The sequence below is a fragment of the Anabrus simplex genome, chromosome 5 (assembly GCF_040414725.1).
Source record: "Anabrus simplex isolate iqAnaSimp1 chromosome 5, ASM4041472v1, whole genome shotgun sequence".
NCBI classification, from domain to species: Eukaryota; Metazoa; Arthropoda; class Insecta; order Orthoptera; family Tettigoniidae; genus Anabrus; species Anabrus simplex.
The window spans coordinates 47,622,336-47,637,079 of NC_090269.1; the positions used below are offsets into that span (position 1 = coordinate 47,622,336).

General features: G+C 42.7%; 1 protein-coding gene across 1 annotated transcript in view; it reads left to right on the top strand.

Moving 5' to 3' along the window:
• The window catches only part of wit (wishful thinking), a 503,764-nt gene that overhangs the window by 409,431 nt on the left and 79,589 nt on the right, over nt 1-14,744 (top strand). The gene's annotated exons all lie outside the window — the stretch shown is intronic.

Consider the following 14,744-nt stretch of genomic DNA (forward strand, 5'->3'; position numbering starts at 1 on the left):
CTATTTTGAGGATCCAACTAGCCTCTGGGCTGGACTCTGCATATCAGCATAACAGCTGCTTTGCATAGCTATGATACTAACTCATACAAAAATATTCCCTTTAAACCTTGACCTGTCCTGTTATCTCCATGCAGCGAATATCCGTCAGAGATATAATTCTTGTTTATGCTAGTACAGAAGTTGCCTGTAATACGAACCAAATATAGTTGTAATCTCTCTTTCTATGTTTGAGGGTTTTTTTTTTTTTTTTTACAGCTTTTTTCAGCGATAAAGTTCGTGTTTTGACGACCAGCTGGTGCTGGCGCACGCTCGCTAATTGAAATGGGGATCAAGTCACGACCTCTGGGTTAGCTCAAGCTGTTCCTTGAAATCATTTTCTTGAAACGTGTGCTCGACTGTTGATATTTATAAAATACTAGCTCTACTGTCCGTCGTTGACGGGACAAAAATACAGCATGTGTAAAGTTACCTAACTCACCAGCTACTTTCCGCCAATATTCAGGCAAACTGTTTTACTCGGGACGCAGCAGTAATCCCATCTATCGGTGATGAGTGGCAACAGAAGAGACGAAGCATGTCACAACAGTGGTCAGTGTAATGTTATCGTTGATCAGTTTTATGAGCTTTCGAAATTGTAGGCGTTCACATTTAGTTTTCTTCCGACTCTGTGATATTAGAGCATCTGATGTAAAGGGAGTCTTTCCTTTTTTTCATGACCCCCTCTTCAGTTATTCTTCAAGCGATCGTTCCTTTATGATTTTTCTATTTTTAAAATCATCTTCACAATTTTCCTTGTCGATATGGACCGACGACCACGTGGCTTCGCAGTTTAAGACAATCATAACAAAAACCATCGCCAGTTAACACGATTGAACAATATTTTCATGTTAGCAATGCTGGGCTTGATATGGACTAACCGGGCGAGTTGGCCGTGCGGTTAGGGGCGCGCAGTTGTGAGCTTGCATCCGGGACATAGTGGGTTCGAGCTCCACTGTCGGCAGCCCTGGAGATGGTTTTCCGTGGTTTCCGACTTGTACACCAGGCTGTGCCTTAACTAAGGCCATGACCGCTTCCTTCCCAGTCCTGGGTCGTTCCTATCCCATCGTCGCCATAAGACCGACCTGTGTCGGTCCGACATAAAACAAATTGAAAAAAAAAGGATATGGATTAAGCAACAAAAGTCTAAATTCAAGAATTAAATTATCGTAGTTGGTACGGTAAAACTGTATGAGACACAAATGATAGGAATTTTTTTTCTCTATAACTTTTGTTATGTAGTACTTTATGATAGGATCAATAAAATCCAGTAACGCAGGTATCTAAACATTACATTTTAGGCGCCCCCTCTTAACTACCATTTCATCTTTTTCTTCTTCTTTATCTGTTTACCCTCCTGGGTCGGTTTTTCCCTCGACCTCAGCGAGGGATCCCACCTCTCCCGCCTCAAGGGCAGTGCTCTGGAGCTTCAGACTCTGGGTCGGGGATACAATTGGGCAGGATGACCAGTCCCTCGCCCAGGCGGCTCACCTGCTATGCTGAACAGGGGCCTTGCGGGGCTGGGAAGATTGGAAGGGATAGACAAGGAAGAGGGAAGGAAGCGGCCGTGGCCTTAAGTTAGGTACCATCCCGGCATTTGCTTGGAGGAGAAGTGGGAAACCACTGAAAACAACTTCCAGGATGACTGAGGTGGGAATCGAACCCACTTCTACTCAGTTGACCTCCCGAGGCTGAGTGGACCCCGTTCCAGCTCTCGTACCACTTTCCAAATTTCGTGGCAGAGCCGGGAATCGAACCCGGGCCTCCGGGGGTGTCAGCTAATCACACTAACCACTACACCACAGAGGCGGACGTCATTAAATTCTGTTCACCCATTTTCTCCCGTTCGGCATTGACGTAGACTTAGTAACAAAAATCTAAATTCATGAATATCTCTGTTATCATAGTCGGTACGGTAAAAATGCAGAAGATATAAATGATCGGTACGGTAAAAATGCAGAAGATATAAATGATCGGAAATTCAATTCTGTAGTCCATAACTTCAGTTATGTAGTATTTATCGATATGACCACTAATAACATATACAGTTAATTTGAGAATATTATATTTTAGGCCTTCTCCTAAACTACCATTTCACTCAGCGTAAATAAAATTACTTATAGCCTAGATTGTAGTGCCTCTTTCCTCGACTTTAGATACCGATTTTCATTAAATTCTTTTCAGCCATTTTCTCGTGATGCGTGTACATATACCACGTGATTCAGCCGCCCCTTCCATTGTAGTTTTATGCAACCCACAATATTGCCGGTATGCTCAGACAACACAACCGGATATCTTGGTATTTACCGCCTCACCATGATACGACGCCGTAATATTATACTCGTATTAAATATTGGAAGGCATGCGTGTGCCTTCTAGATCATATGAACCTGACACGCTGGCGAAACACTAAATTGATATTGTGATCGCAGTAAACCTAATGCATGCTATAAGCTGCACAGTGTGCCGTATGAAAACGTAGCGCGATGGAGAAGGCGTACGTGTGAGGTGGGAGGTTCGAGTCCGGGGCGAAGATTCCATAAATTTTTGTGTACCGGTAGATACACCTCTTCGCCGCAGATTTAAATCTTGCGCTTTAAAGAACTCCTCTACAGGAGAAACAGTGAACTTAAAACTGGACCAACTTATAAATTTTCTCTGAAGATGGCACCACTAAAATTTTGTTATTGTGAAGTTTCCAGTACTGTGTGAATTTCAACTTGTTTTGTTTTCTATTTATCAAGAAGTTTGGACATTCTCTCATAGATGTCACCGCTAAAAAAACTACGATCATGCACCCTGATGAAGTGAAAGAACTTTTTTGAAGAAATTTTGTACCGTATTCATAAGTTTTTTCCTTACTAAATTATGTTCATTCATCTTTAGGTTGGCAATATTTATCTTTTCTTTCCGCCAGTTTTGAATTTAGCCAATCAATAATTTCTGGAATTAATTTTCAACCAATCCCGTATTTCTTCTTCGATTTTGAGTGTAACCTTTTCATTCACCAATAAAATTGTGAGGGTGTGGCTGTTTTATTCGTGAAAGGTCTCGAACTTTCCCCGAGGGTTTATAAACTGCCGATTTTCTCGTCTCCTGGCCATTTGATCGTCGCCTAACTTAGTGTGTATGTCCAGCAGGGGGCGGGAGGCGCCTCTTTCATCAGGCAGCAGTTCCTCAGTAAGATAATAGCCAGTTAACATCTTTATTTCTCTGCCCCGCAGTTTAACCTGAGGGAAAGGTCCGAAACCTTAAATATGTAACTAACTTCTCTAAAGTGTAAATCTCCTGTCGGCTCATGTAAAATTTCATAAATCTGTAACTATAAACCGGGGATAGGGAGTGATATACCCTCTCGAGCTCCCCTTCATCTTGGTTTGAGGTACCGCATTATTTCTGCACTGTATTGAAGTTATCATCTCCATTCGCGCTACCTCAGTAGTTTGGGATTAGCCCCTGTTTCGTTGGTCAAGTGCCCTATAGGTTTTTAAATTTTTTGGGGGGAGCTCAATCTTTGACTCCATTCCGGTTGTACTCGGGCCGTTTATTGAACCTGTTCTTTTTCACTAAGGAGGATGGGTGCTAGATACCTCTGTGTAATAAGATGGCTATTTGCAAATAGTGCCTTGTAAGGCCAGTGATTATTAGATTCTCATATTGTGTCGCCTGGAATAGGCTTAAGAACTGAGAGCGTGTGAGCTCTTTTTCAAGTGTTGTAAAATTACCTCTGGGAGGCCTGATATTGTAATTTTGGGAGCAAAGTGCTCCAGGTATTAGGGGATTTCTGCCCTTTGGGTAAATCTATATTCTTTGTAAAATCGAGCTGGGTGCCCAAAAATTGTAAAACTACGGGCTTGTAGCTTGTAGCCCAAGAATGCTCAAGTTCGGAAATCTTGGATCTTTCTAAATCTGGTTTCTAATTTGCTATTTCACTAAGTGAAAGGTTGTTAAAGTTTTGTTATTTTTCGAAAAATATAACCTTTTTAAATTAACTTTGACTTTGTAGTTATACCCATTCACCCCGACACCTTCTTTTACCTCTGCTGATCCACGGGTAACCCCGTATAATTTTGAAATATTTGTTTAATACGTACCGCACGTAATATAAGTTCAATGCCCGCTTTCATGCAAATTGTGTGTGAATGAATGTGTTTATGGCCCTAAGAAGGGCCGCTTAGTTAGCAAGCCGGACACATACGGACCGGAAATAATAGGAACACAACTGCCCTGACATTTTATCGCAGCAAATACTCAATGTGATGACCGTTTTGGTTTATGCACACTTGGGCCAGGTGTCCAATAGATCATCCTGCGCGCTGAAGCATTCCTGATGTAATTGCTCGGCAGGCGTCCGTGATTAGTGGCCGGAACTAGTCGGTGTTTTCCGGCGCTTGAGTGTAAACGACTTTCTTCAAATGCCCCCACAAGAAGTAGTCTAACGACGTTAAATCTGGTGATCTGGCGGTCCAAGGAACAGGGCCTCGGCATCCTATCCATTTCCCTGACAGTTAGTCGTTCAGATAGTTACGAATGGGTAAAGTCGAATGTGGCGGAGCTCCATCCTGTTGCAAGCAAATTGTCAAACGATCGTGCAAGGGCACATTCTCCAGCAGCAGTGGGAGGGGTGAAATTTATGTTCATGCAGTATTCGCCTGACGGACGGGTGGCTGGTGTTCACCGGTTGTGCAGTCGCCTTTTTACTGATGTGTGAATTATTACGACCTGCCTCCAGAACGGCTTCTTCTGTTTCAGCCTATGTAGCGGGCCTATCGCGGACTGGTGGCTGCTTGGAAATCACGCCTGTTTGTTCTTAGGCGTCTTTCAACACGGCGGAATGTCGTAGCAGCCGGGTATCGCCTGTTCGGATACCGTTCCTGGTACAGACGTAGTGCCTCGCACGCGTTTTGTCTCGCTTCTCCATAAATGAGAAGCATGCCTATTCCTCTGTGGAAAACACCCCGAATGACGGGATTATATTCAGGCTCTAACAAGCGGAAGTATGCGCAGGGCACAAGATGAATAACAGCGTCGTTCTACTGTTCCAATGTGGCAAACATGGGCATGTGTTTACGTATTCAAACATCATACTGATGCAAAAGTACACTAGTGTCCAAAAGTTAAGCATGATCACTAAACGAGGCCATACCGCCTGATAGGAATATCAGACGGATTGCTGAACAAACGAAAGCTGACTCACACACCGTATGTCACACAACTTGTCAAAAAAGAAGAAGAAAAAAACAGTGTCAGAAAGGTTATGATAGCTTAGGTACACCTTTGGCAGCAACTAACAAAACTTGGCAATGTCTTCCACAACAAAATATGCTGTTAATAGGGTGCATGGTTACCCCTAACGGCCACACATGCTTCGCAGCGACGTGGCATGCTCTCTATCAGATGGTCCAAGAGCTCTTGTGGCAGTCGATCCCATTCCTCCGAAATGGCAATGCGAAGGTCTTGGAGGGTCCTTGGTGGAGGCTGACGGGATGCAATTCGCCTCCCCAATGCATGTTCTATAGGATTCAGATCCGGAGACCTCGCTGGCCAGTCCACGCGTTGAATGTCTTCCCCAGCCAGAAATTCATCCACCACAGCAGCGCGGCGCGGTCGGTCATTATCGTCCATTAAAAGGAAGTCTGGACCAACCGTACCTCTGAAGAGTCGAACATGTGGTTTCAGTACCTCATCCCTGTGCAGGTCCGTACGGCCATTCAACATGATGCCGCCCCACAGCATGACGCCACCACCACCATACTGGTCCCGTTCCACGACGTTCCTGTGGTTGTATCGGCTATCCGTTTTTCTCCAGATTAAAGTGCGACGGGAATCGTTCTGCAAACTGAAGCGCTATTCATCTGTGAAGAGCACATGCCTCCATTCATTCATGGTCCAGTTTCGATGTTGACGGCGCCACAGTAAACGGGCCTGTCTCTGTGCTGGAGTGAGCGGGACACACATCGCTGGACGTCGGGCAAACAGCCCTGCTGTTCTGAGTCTCCGGTACACAGTTTGCCGGGAAACGGCAACACCCGAGACGGCTGCAAGTTCCGCCGACAATTGTCTTGCAGGTGCATTCCGAGTTCGTCGGGCGGTTAAGGCCGGATATCGGTTCTGCTGTGGGATGGTTACCCTTGGTCGACCTGGTACTGGCCTACGACTAAAATCTCCTGTGTTTCGAAATCGTCTCCAAATCCTGGAAATGACACTTTGTGGCACATTCAAGGATTCGGCGACTTCGGTCTGTGTCTGGCCTGCTTCCAGGCGGCCGAGTATTCTACCCTGCAAAACGTGGTCCAAATGGCGTCGTTGTGCCATCATGTTGTCACGTTCACCACGAGGCTACACTCCGCCAACTATAACAGGGCAAACACGACTGAGGGAATATGGGGCGCAGGCACTGGCTGTGTTTACCTTGCGGTTACGCCGCTAGTAAAAGCAGGGAACACTCCTTTCCTATACAGAGCGAACACGTAAGGTTGGTAGGTGCATATGTCGTGCGATTTGCGGTCTATTTCCTATTGCCCTGCTTACTCGTAACTTATACTTAACTTTTGGACAGTAGCGTATTTGAATGGTGCAGGATTCGAACAACCAATGGCACATTCCGTCGATTGCTAGGCTAACGCCTAACCACATCCGCTACGCTACACTGCTGGGAACATGCTGGTAGTACGATGAGAGTAGAGTACAGTCCGCGAAACTTTTAGTGATAACTTCGTTTTACGGGGCTGAGGAGTAAGGATGGAGCTACCGCGGTTCCGGTAATACTGCCAACTGAATGGAAATAAAATCTGAATTGAATCGATAGTATGATCGATCGATATGAATTTTCTAAACCGTCTTTTCCGTGAAGGAGTTTTAGGTTGTTCCTGTGATATACGTTGATTTTCTTCACTCATGTTCAAGCTTAACCTATATTTTGACTTTGCTGTGTAACAACAGCATTTTTTTTCCTATTTGCTTTACGTCGCACCGACGCAGATAGGTCTTATGGCGACGATTGGATATGAAAGGCCTAGGAGTGGGAATGAAGCGGCCGTAGTCTTAATTAAGATACAGCCCCAGCATTTTTGCAGAGGTCGCCAATACGAATCTCGAAGATAACTGAGGTCTACCGATTCAGCACTAGGGAGCCGAATTATCACTAAAAGTTTCGCGTACTGTGCATACGCCGTCGGGTTCGGTGTTTAATACAGTAATTACTACACTGTTTTATGCATCGATTCCCCTCTCCATTACACCCGGTCATGAGGCACGACACATTAACGTAATTACATGGTCAAAGGATGTCGCTGCATGATTTCAAGGCGTCATGTTTTGCGAGCGGACGATATAACCTATCGGTAGGGTTCAGAACCGTGTGCAAAATTTGCTCACTGGACATTAGTACCATACAGTACGCCTGCAGGGGAATAGCCACCATATAACCATGTTGCATGTGAGTTGCGTTGCATAAAACTACATTAGGAGGGGTGGCTGAATCACACGGTATACAGACAGGCAGACAGGGATGACGGAAAATTAAAAATGTGCATTTCCTCGCTACTGTAGACACGACCGATACAGAAATACTATTCCTTTTAAATTCTGAGCAATGTACAGACAAAACTCTTGTTTTATATAGATAAGATTGCTCGTTGGTTTTATCATCAGTCCATAAGACTATTCCTGAAGTGTCTTCGATTTGGAATGAATATTTAATAGAACTCTTGGAATCACAATAGAAAGCTCCATGTCCTAAATTTGCAAAGTACTATTTCTCCTCGATGGTTGGGAACAAGGACTGTCTCTTTTCTCTGTAAAACCTCGAGACGTTGAGAAACTGAAAAAGTCGTTTCCTGAACAAGATTACTCATAAAATATTTTAGATCTGGGCGTGAAGAAAGTTTAATGCTACCATTCAATCTGATGTGTATATAGTTAATCACCTCTTGCGTTTTAAACTTAGCGTATTTCGTTATATATGAGGGGGGGGGGGGGGGAGTTTTCGAACGTCCAGATTAAAATCTTAGTATGCTGTGTTTTGATGAGTAATACTAGCGTAGTACGTTTGTATGAAGGCATTCAGTAGTTTCACAAAACTTTTTGCTTAGTTATCCTTAATAAATGTATTCATAAATCTGTTCGACACTCTATAACGCTCGATGTCGCCATATAAATGATCTGTGGTGACACCATTGATGTTTACCTGACAAACAGAGATCCGTCTTTCTGCTACTTGGTGGGGTCAAACGGAACGTCGAAATTGGCATGAAGGCAGCCTAAATGATATCAAATCAAACTGCCTGTACATGGTAGCTGTGACCACATGGCGGCGGCGACAACGATTAGCATAAAAATCATAAATATGCCCTTTACAACTGTTCTGACCTCGTAGAGAGAAATTAAAAATGTTTCCATTGGCACATGACATATGTTTATTTTATATAGAGCACCATGAAATAGTCCGACGCTAAGGATGCCGCACATCATTTCTTTTTTGATTATTTTGGCGTCCCAGTGACTCAGACATGTCTTATGGCGACGATGGGTTAGGACAGAACTAGGATTGGGAAAGAAAAGACCTTAGCTTTGAATAATATACTATACAGCCGCAGCATTTCTCTGGTGTGAAAATGGGAAACCACGGAAAACAACCATCTGGACTGCCGACAGCGGGTTTCGAACTTACCATCTCCAAGATGAAAGCTTACAGTTACTTGATCCAAACCGCGCAGCCAACTCGCTCGGTAGCCTCGTAACTAAATGGGGGTTATCTTTTTGAACACATTCGTCGAGCACAGTAGCTGTGCCTGGGCGAGAGATTTTATGTTTATATTTAAGTTTCGTTGAAGAGAAATAGCGTTATTTCAGGTCAGTTCTTAATAAAGCGTTGCGTTTATAGTGCGGTAGTAAAAGCATTTTAAGATGTCTCTTCTTTTTGAAGTTCCAGGAATCCTACATACATACATACATACATACATACATACATACATACATACATACATACATACGTACATATATACATAAACCGTTATACCTAAAGATCTCCGGCCAATAGTCATTGTGAATGTCTAAGCGTTTTTATAAATCTGTATTCGCTGTTCACTCTACTTGTAATGCTTTCTAACCTTCAAACAATCAAAATGAGGTCGTAAATAGTGTCTTCTAATCTCACTCTGCTTGTCTCATCTTCCGAGTCCATTAGTCTCCTGGGTACACGAACCTTCTCCATTTGTCTCACGCGACCTAGCCATCGATGCTAGTTCATACGACTAGTTCTGCTTTATCCTGCTCTATTCCCTTTTAATCATCTCCGATACCAGGTCGCCTGTATTACTAGGCAACCATATTGACACCATCGTATTGTGGGAAGGCATAACTAGATTGTAACTCGTTTAGCGAGACGAGTTTATTGCCACTTGCTTTCAGAGTTGAATCCAAGGGAGGTGGGCGAGAAATATCCCCACCATTATTTTTATGTCTTTGATATCGATAATTGGTAAATCGAGTTCAATCGAGTAAAATTGTGATTTTTATTTTAGTTTGCATACGCCAGTAATATTTTTACGGTGGGAAGAAATAACCGAGCCTAACTGTTTACATGTGAGATTTAGTTGACAGTCTGCTTAGAAAATAGACATATTCCAATTTCAACATATTCGTGGTTTCTTCTTTGTCATTTTATGGATTTGAGATTAAGCACTAAAAAATTCGATAATATTTTACTGCGTAACGCCGATGTGTTTTGTAACCAAGTTATATGAATGAATCAAATTTTCAGACGAGCTGTTGATATGCATTGATACAAAACACTACCTGCAATGATAAACGCCAAATCTGAACAGGATAACATTAACTTGGGCTGGTATCTTAAGAACTATACTCTAACGATGTGCCTCGTGGTGTTAATGATCCGATAGTCTGATGGTCCTAGATTGTCTAGAAAAGTCGTAAGTATTGATAGACCGGGCGAGTTGGCCGTGCGGTTAGGGCCGCGCAGCTGTGAGCTTGCATCCGGGAGATAGTGGGTTCGAACCCCACTGTCGGCAGCCCTGAAGATGGTTTAGTGGCCACGGCCGCTTCCTTCCCACCCCTAGGTCTTTCCTGTCCCATCGTCGCCATAAGACCTATCTTTGTCGGTGCGACGTAAAGCCAATTGCATCTATGTATTTGCTTAAAATGGTAATGGAAATAGAACAATCATTTTCAGGATGGTCGACAGTGGGAATTTGAACCGAATTGTCTCACACTTCTCTGGAATCTAGTTACCATTGCCAGCTGTCAAACTGATCTTCGTTTACATGTAGTATGTTGATTGTCTTTCATTTGAAATAAATTACATACTGACATTTGAAACACTTATAACGGATTAGTTATGTATCAGATCTTTGCATGCTTGAAGGTTGGAGGAGAAGAGAATAAGAATGCTGTTTGTTATGTATTTTAAAAAATAAATCGAACTTCTAACGTTATAGAACAGTCCGTGTCTGTCATACTAGGTGAATATGAGAGGATCCCAAAGGTTTTCAGCTTGGGAGTATGGGTTGGCGACCACGGGGCATAAGCTACGCCTGCTGTTTCTTCCACTCAGTTGTGCCAGGCTCCATACTTTCGTATTTCCTATTCGACCTTCCTTGGTCAACTCTTGCTCTCTTCCAATCCCGACGGTATTAGGTTTGTGAGGTTTAGGGAGTCTTTCATTTTCACACCCTTCGTGACCCTGCTCCTTCTTGTGCCGGTACCTTCATTCTTCAAAAGATCGGACCTGTTCTATTTTTCCTCTGATTCATGTTGAGAGAGAGGGGCGGGGTGATTAGCTCAGTGTTTAGTAGCTCGCTTCCCACCTGTAACTCTGAGACTCGATCCCGGTTGATCCTGAGTTGATATTTTCATCTCAAATATCACATGGCATCACGAAGGGCTTCTGGCCTCAAACTCACGGCCAAAACCAAAATGAGCCTGAGTGGCTACAGTGACCCCAGAAATAACTAGGATGAGCTGAAGAATTTTTTATTTTATTTTAAGTGTTAGGAGAGGATGGTTGCCCAGTTGTACTCCCTCTTAAAACAAGGATCACCACCACAATTGTTATGGAACTGCCAATCCTTAGCCAGTCTAATCAAATGCTAGTATGCAGTTGAAATCTCCTTTGAATGTGTTGCTCCTTCTGTACCAGCATACTATTTATAAAGAAATCAGGTTCAACTTTTTTTTTTTTTTTTTTCTTTCAGAATTCTGTGCATTTGTTTTACAAAATTAAGCTTAGTTAGATGGGAAACAGGATCCTTGAAGTCACTGAAAGAACAAAGTGGCAAAGGGTACCTGCCTGTATAGTATATTTGTGGGACACACTCACTCCACTTCAGCATATTTTAACAAGTACACCTCTCTGTGCCAGAGAATGTCACAAATTACATTAGAAATGAAGCAGAAACTACTGCACACATGATTCTTCACATAATTTTATTCTGGTGAAGGAGAATGAGTATTTTCACATGCAGTTGAATGTATTCTAGTCATTCGAACACATTTAATGTACAATGACTGACCTGAGTACTGCAGTGTCCATATACTTTACCTCCTAAGTACCAGTTCTGTATTTAATGTGTAACTTGTGTAGTAGATGGGTAAATGATAGATCCTGTAAGGATCTTTGTTAATACTGTACTGCAAGGAGCTTAGCTTAGTCTATGGGATCATTGAATTATGCTTTATGGACCTATTTAGTTTTTCCTCCTCTTCTGAGATGGTAGAAATTGCTCTTGTGATTCGAGCAATTTTATACCAACCTTTCATCCTGCACTCTGAGTTTAAATCTTGGTAAACATGTGAAATCTGAACTGGATGCAGTGAAGCTGCAACAAGTTTCCCCCTAGCTCTTAAGTTTCCCATGTCTCTTAAATTCCAGAAATGTTGTGTAATTATACTAGGGAAAATATAAATTGTGACACTATGAAGAGGTTTGCCTACAATGCCCCCATTGTGTGTGGTGGACGGGTGTGAGTGTTGTATGTCCGGCGCTTCCTTCTCGCTACGCCAGCCAGCTGCACGCGCGCCTGTGTATCATTCTGCTAGCTTCGACGCGCAGCCCTCAGTGCGCGTGCCTGACCATCGAGTGTACTATAAATAGGAGCTCCCTGTCTGCTCACTCGCCCACTTGCCCCGGTGTCCAGCTCCAGAATACACCCTACGTCGAGCACGGAGGCTACTCCTCTTGAAAATGTGCTTCGACCAGGTGGACTGAATTTCTGGCAGTACGAGGTTTCACCTCTGGTCACCGCTCCCTTACCTGTTTCCGCTGCCTAAGTCCCGTAATTCTTTTACAAGCCATTTTCATTCCCTAACTTATGCAAGCTCCCTTAGTTTCGCTAGGTGGAATTTCTTCAATCAATTGAACTTGCTTTTTAGGAATTCAGGCACTTCAACCAACAAGGACTCTCATGAACATTTATGTTAGTGTGCCAGATAGTTCTCGACTATCAACGTGTCAATTCACAAGACTATCTTTTCAAGATAGAAGTGTATATAAAGACTGCAAACCTGTACATATTGTATAAAGACAGACTTTTCTCAAGATTCAATATTCCTTTTTGCTTCAAAATAAATTTCAGTTATTTGTGTAAATATCATAAAGTGAAGCAATAAAAGTTGTGTTCTGTAAACTTCAACCTTGGTTACAACAGTGAGGCAGTGATGGGATTATAACACGTTCACATGCCTTTGTGCACACATGTGGAACAGGTCAGTACAGGGTGTGCCAATTCCACCCCACCCCGAGCAGAGTCGTGCAGGCGTCTGCATCATGTTTCACACATGTTCAATAAGGATTAGGTCCAGGAACCTGGCAGGTCACTGTAACAGCATAATGTCTTGGAGAGCTTCCCAAAAGATGCCTGCAATGTGATGGCAGGCATTGTTCTGCTGAAACATCCCATATGCAACAGTTGCCAACTACTGGATTGGCATACTGTCGAGCAGTCATTGTGCTCTCAACAATCATTTAATGAAAACCTATTGCTCCCCAGGCTGTAATGCCTGAGGTTTGTGCTCTGTGCCTCTTGACAATAATATCAACACGGCCCCTCTCCCCAGTATGCCGTCAGACACTACTATTACGGCGATCATTGCAGCCAAGACTAAAGCCCGATTTATCACTGAAGATGACACTATGTCATTCAACAACTCAGCATTACCATTCCCAAGGTCATGACAGCCTTGCACATCAATATTGTGGGATTAGTGGAACACTTACTGCACAGATACAGGATCATAAGCCAACTGCACCCAAATGATTGCCACTTATTTTTCATGTAACATGTAGTACCACAGTAGCTTGAATTTCTACTGCTGTTGCCAGAGGTCAGTCAAGGACATCTCTATAATGTGGTGCACTGTTGTCTGTCAGGTTGATCTTTTCCCAGGTCTCTGAGCATGTGTCCCTTCATTTGACTACCATTGCCACACACTGGAAATGGATAGAGCACAACTTGAAAAGAGGATGCTTGCCAGAGGAGGTACTCGATGGTTTGATACTGGGAAAGAGTGTTAGAGGAAGAAGATGTCAGATGTTAGATGATATAAGCAGAAGAGGAGGCCATGAAAGAATGAAAAGGAAGGCAGAAGATAGAGAAGAATGGAAGGTGATCAAGCAGAAAACTGCCATTTGGCAAAACACAAAATATTGGTGCCATGTGCTTGTACTGTAGATGCATTTTGGCAGACGTGTAGGTATACATCGGACAGATAACCCTTTCTCTTGCAGACCAATTAGCTGAGCTCCCTCTCAACCAGTGACAGTTGTTGATATCCTGCTCATACCTGTCACTGAAGTATGTTTCACAAGCAAACACTTCACATCACTGCACCTCGCAAATTACACATCAGCTAAGCTCTACAGGGCTTCACATGCAGGAGGTGGTTCACCCATGACTAGTCAGGTGGGGAAGATTGTATGAAAAATCTGATTGGCATGAAACCAGTATTATTTATGTACCAATATTTAAAAAATGACACATTCCCTCGTGGCGTTGCAATTTCCATTTTCCCTGGTGTATTTCTCATCATCCTGGAGGCATACAAGTGCTCTTCCTAGTCAAAATATTTATATTCCTTGAGACTACCCACTTTGAATTAGATTGAGGAGAGATAGTTGATACAAATACTTTATTAAGAGAGAGAGAATACAAAGGTAATATACATAAAAGCCAGAAGAAAGTTAATAAATATGACTTGACTTATTTTGTCAATGTAGAGTATTCATTATATCATTTATTACCAAGGTACAGCTGTACCACTGTTCATTGTAAACGCAATTAAAATTTTAAATTTGTCTATGGCCTACCTTCAGACAGTACAGCCGTAGCACCACATCATGGGCTCAGAGATTTTGAGATTGAGAATTCATCATCACCCCCAAGTTCTTATTACAGTGTACTAGATAACTGGAACGTTGTGGCACATTTCATTTATGTATGAGAATAAAAAATCCTATTCATGAGCACTACCTATTAAGAGAGAAAGAAAGTCATGATTAATGGAATTATACATTAATTTTTAAGAAACTTGTCTATGGAAACAAGCATTTTCAGCTTGTCTGGAGAAGTTGGTGTTGATAATATTAATAAGCATATGAAAATGAGGCACAAATTTAACAGACTTGATCTCTTTTTGTTCAGCATTGCTCTAGTTAAAACTTTTGTATTTATATTTTTATTATAAGTAATTCA